Source organism: Xenopus laevis, chromosome 2S, assembly GCF_017654675.1.
Source record: "Xenopus laevis strain J_2021 chromosome 2S, Xenopus_laevis_v10.1, whole genome shotgun sequence".
In the NCBI taxonomy this organism is placed as follows: domain Eukaryota; kingdom Metazoa; phylum Chordata; class Amphibia; order Anura; family Pipidae; genus Xenopus; species Xenopus laevis.
Genome location: NC_054374.1, coordinates 148,612,031 through 148,617,301, shown reverse-complemented (window position 1 = coordinate 148,617,301; position 5,271 = coordinate 148,612,031). Strand labels below are relative to the sequence as shown.

At 41.2% G+C, this 5,271-nt stretch overlaps 1 long non-coding RNA gene across 1 annotated transcript; it reads right to left on the bottom strand.

Moving 5' to 3' along the window:
* Positions 1 to 1,430: 1,430 nt before the first annotated feature.
* LOC121400705 lies at positions 1,431 to 3,157 on the bottom strand. Its single transcript, XR_005965925.1, has 2 exons — positions 2,048 to 3,157; positions 1,431 to 1,473 (listed from the first exon to the last, which is right to left on the bottom strand). It is a non-coding gene; the product is annotated as an uncharacterized LOC121400705 (long non-coding RNA).
* Between the last annotated feature and the right edge of the window lie 2,114 nt (positions 3,158 to 5,271).

The window sequence follows — 5,271 nt, the reverse complement described above, 5'->3', positions numbered from 1 at the left end:
TTGGCCAAAGGCTGCACAAGCCATTGACAAAATCTAGTGAACCAATGGAGCAAAGCTCATCTTATGTGGGACATTGACAGCTGTTGGTATATCCTGATATAGGGCAAGTTTTGTTGCAAGACTATGTCAATATAATTTCAAAAAGTGTCCTGGCGCTAACTTAATGTGTTGAAACTAACCTCTTGCCTTCACCCTCAGAGTCGGGCACCTCTTCAGCCTTGACTGCTGTTACATTGATGCTTTGCTTGGGGACAAGGCAAAGACTTGATACACTGGAGACACTGATACACTCTTGGAAAACCTGGAACAGCATCACTTTTATTGTGTTTGTAATGACTAGGTGTCCCCTATTTTCATTACAATTGTCTATTTACAACATATCTATTTGAACAAAACAGTGTGCTTGAAGCCGAGTTGTAGATGCCCCCTGAGAAAGGTTCTCTCTAAGCCAGGGGTCCCCAAAAGGTTTTAGCTGTGAGCCACATTCAGCTGTAAAAAGAGTTGGAGAGCAACACAAGCATGAAAAAAGTTCCTGGGTGGCACAAAACCAGTTCTGTGATTTTGTTATCCCCTATGTGTATAGACAGTCTAAAGGAAGATCTGTTTGGCATCTGGTTTTATGCAACCGAAACTTGTTTCCAAGCCAAATAAGCACCTGCTTTGGGGTCACTGGGAGCAGGGCAGCCATCAGGGGGGGACAGGGGGAGAGTTGTAGGGGGCCCCGAGGGTAAGGGGGGCCCGGCCACGCCACACTTACTTGATTATCCGGGCCCCCCCATCTTTCTGAACGCTGCTGACTTCGGGAAGGCATGGACGTTTAAGGGGCCCTGGCCACTAGTTTTCTTATAATGAGGGGGGGGGGCTGGCCACCAATTTTTTTTTCTCATGTGGGGTCCTAGCCACCAACATTTTTTAATGGGGGGCCCTGGACACATATGTTTTTTTATGGGGGGCCCTGACCACCAATATCTTTTTATTTTTTATTAACACGTGGGAACCCTAGCCACCTATATTTTTTTTGTTTTTTTTACTGTTTGGTGGGGAGGGCGGACCTTTAGGTGGGGCTTGCAGTGGGTGTACATTAAAACGATTAAAGAAGCGGTTATGGCGGAGCTCACCTCGGCGTTCAGCGCTCCCTTCCTGGTCGCAGCTATCGCGAGACTTCGGGTATTAGCCCCAGATACTCCAATCTTCACACTATAGATTCCTCGCTAGCAGCGCCGGCCATTCAACGGAAGGAATACCACTGTTTAATATCATTCGGCTTTATTAGTACACACAGTGCGGAGTTACAATTTCAGTGGGTGTGCTGTGTGTAACCCTCTCTTTCTGTCACACCGACCCACGTGGCCCTCTATTCCACACACTCCACCAGTGTAGGGGTTGTTACTGCAACAGGCATAAGGACTCGAACACAGGCAGAGATATCATAACTTTACAATGCTTTATTGATTGGCACTGTCTGCTGGGGACCTGTAAAACAGTAAGGAGAACACTGCCAATTTCAGGTACATCACAGGCCACCAGCCCACCTCTTCTGTGGAACTAAAGCACTCAGGAACAGAACAGTGATCGTATAGTGGATTTTACATAACAGAGGAAGTTTAACATAAAGTATAAACATACCTGTAAAACAGTAAGGAGAACGCTGCCAATTTCAGGTACATCACAGGCCACCAGCCCACCTACATTACAACAGGCAGTTAATTCAATACACCCCCACTGACATATTACAGGAAAATGTAAGGAAAAGCAACATAGCTAATATACATAGCACATTAGTACATAACAACCTCAGCATAGTACAATAAGCAGTTTATAACTGTGAGGATTACAGCATACAGGTTTTCTCATGGCAGACATTTTAGATCCCATGTGCTCTGCCTGTCTCCATTAATCACTTTGGGAATATGCTACAAACTACTAACCTGATAAAAGCATAATGCTGCTATAGCTGGAGGTAAGACAAGTTGATTCAGCAAAAGAATAACTCTTAAAATCAACCATAAAACTTTTGAGGTGATTAGAGCAGTAACAGACATCTTACCTCTTCTGTGGAACTAAAGCACTGAGGAGGGACCAGACCAAATGGTAGGATATAGACAGGGGGTAAGGGAAAGTCCATTAAGGATTGTGGTCTGGTAAAGATTCTGTTTAGAGTGTGGCTATGATCTTTCCCACAGAAGTTAGCTGCTCTGTTAGAACTATTTATTTCTTAACTAGAACATAATTAACAGTAAAACATTCAAAGGTATATTCTGCACTTTTGGTCAGTATTTTGGTATAGTCCAAGTGATTCTTCCTGTCAGGAATTTAACCTCTTGCAGATCTGAGATATTTGGCGAACATTTGTATATTTAAGTTAACTGTGTTAACCGTGTTACATTCACCCCTCCTTAATTTCGCCAAATATTTGTTACACTACCTGAATCAAAACTTTACATAGTATGTTGTGAGACTTACCAAAATTCACATCTACTCATTAAATTGGAATAATATAACATAGCGTTCTTATATTACAATAAGCTATATAGGTATCTGTGCTTACAATATAAGGTAATAGAGCCTTTTTCTCAGCCCTTTAGCAAAGGTTCATTTAAGAACTACTTAGAGGGTGTGCACTACCCTCGTACAGTAGTTAACACAAAGTGCCATTTACACAATGCTCAAATGAGGAGATACTATTTACATATGGTACTAAACCCCTTATCAATTTCTGTTTTTTATGCCACTAAACTATGCATACACACACCATTTGTCTTGCCTTATTTTTGTAAGATAAGCTCTTACATATTCCTATCAAAGCGCTAGTAGAGTGATAGTTTGTTCTATCCTTCAGTTGTTAAGGGCATTGCCTAGCAATTTAAGTACTTCTAGCAACTGACTTTCAGTTTGGCAGCTAGATATTATGGCATTCATTGAGCAAATAAGTCTGTCCACTGGCTTTACAATCCTACCAGACCTTGTTTGAGTTACACCTTCTACTGGACTTTGTGGAACTCTGGGTAAATGGGAAGATTCTTTGTCACTTGAAGCGTGAGTAACATCACTTTGCCTATCTGACTGGAAAACAAAGTCACCTTGTTGGTTACTAAGCTGTGAATCCGACAAATCATTGGGTACTTGTAGGTCAAATAAAACTTCATTTCCAATGCCTTCTGTTTTTGCTGTATTTATATCATTACATGACTGTAGTGAATCTCCTCTCTCTGTATTGTTTATTGGGCTACTACTCTCTTTATTTTGCAAAACCCAATTCAGGGTACTTTCAGTATCTCCATCCTCACCAAAAGAGTCATGATGATCTTCTGCTTCCAAACTGGACACAGTAGAAGAATTGTCTGATGAATCTTCATCAGGGATCTCTAGAGGCAGAAAATTAACTGGTAGTATTAAGTTGCGATGCACTACTTGGATCTTTCCAGTTTTTGGATCACGTATCTGAAAAATGTGTATTTTTGGATTGGCCTTGACAACTTCATACACTGTAGACTCCCAAATGTCAGCTAGTTTACGTTTTCCTCGTTCTTTTCTGTTTACAAGTAGAACATGATCACCAGTATGAATTTGAAAGCCTTTTACTTTTTGGTTGTATTTCCTGGCCTGTCTCTTTTTTTCTTGACTTGAATGTTTCTGTGCTATACTTATTGCTTCCTGCAAACATTTCTCCATAGATGCAACAAATTCATCATGGCTTGTAACTGTCTCATCCTTTAATACACTTCTGAACAAGATGTCTACAGGCAACCGTGGGGTACGTCCAAACATAAGAAAAAATGGTGGATACCCTGTGGTTTCATGCACAGTGCAATTGTATGCAAAGGTCAGTGTTTGGATCATCTGTGGCCATTTACTTTTTGCTCTCGGAGTTAAGGACCTTAACATATTTCCTAGAGTACGGTTAAAACGTTCTGCTTGACCATTTCCCATAGGATGATAGGGTGTTGTGTGAGATTTTTCTACTCCAGCAATTTGTAGAAGCTCATTGATCAGTTCACTTTCAAAATTTGATCCTCTATCTGAATGTAATCTTTCAGGAAATCCATATATACAGAAAAAATTATCCCAAAGTTTACGGGCTACTTGCTTGGCTGTCTGGTTTAAACATGGGAATGCATGAGCTATTTTTGTAAAATGGTCTGTAACAACTAGAACATCAACACTTTCATTATTTCTGTCCTCAGCGGACCAAAAATCAATACATACAAGTTCCATTGGGTGGGTAGTAAGAATGGATTCAAGAGGCGCTCTTCCTTCTGGTTCTAGAGTTTTACTGACAACACATCTCTTACATTGTCTTACATATGTTTTAATATCGTCTTCCATCTGAATCCAGAAAAATCTTTCACGCGCTAGAAAGTTTGTTCTGTCTTGACCTTGGTGTCCAGCATCATCATGGATTCCTTTCAGAACTTCCTTTTTTAGAGAAGAAGGGACCACAAACTGGTATCTCTTAATTCCAGACCTGTTCCTTGAAACTCTGTAAAGAATTCCATTGTCCAACTTGAGCTTATCCCAGTGCTTTAGCAATCTCAAAGTCTGTTGGGATTCATAAGAACGTTCCCTACGGGATGGTCTTCTCCCTCTTTGGACAAAGTATATGGCCCTGGAAAGGTCATCATCTTCACTCTGCTTAGTTTGAAGATCCTTTAAGGAGAACTTTGGAAGTGGAATTGATACTTGCTGTATCAGAGTATTCACTTTTGGTTGTATCAGTACTGTGTGGCGTATTTGACCATATGCAGGTTGCAAGTGGTTTTGCATTACTGCTTTAACTTCTTCACTTGTCATCAAACAGGAATTAGGGACTGTATGAAGTGGCGTATGCTCCACTCCTTGGACACTCACTGAAAGTCTAAATGATTCCTGAACTGCATCCTTATCAAAAGTTTGGCAAGTTTCCAACAGATCTTGGTAGGGTTCTGTTATGATTCTGTTGTTGATTCTTGTCTTTACAAATGGTTGACGACTTAGGAGGTCAGCTGGTATATTCTGTGTTCCTGGCACATATTTCAAGTCAAAATCATACGGTGAAAGTTTGGCAACCCACCTCTGCTCACAAGCATCTAACTTTGGTTTGCTCATTATGTATGTGAGGGGGTTGTTGTCAGTCCATGCAGTGAAGCGGTGTCCTTTTAACCAGTGGCTAAACTTGTCACACACTGCCCACTTTAGAGCTAGGAATTCAAGGCGATGTGCTGGGTACTTTGACTGGGACTTAGTTAGAGCCTTGCTAGCAAATGAAATAGGCTGGGCCCTCTTCCCGCATTC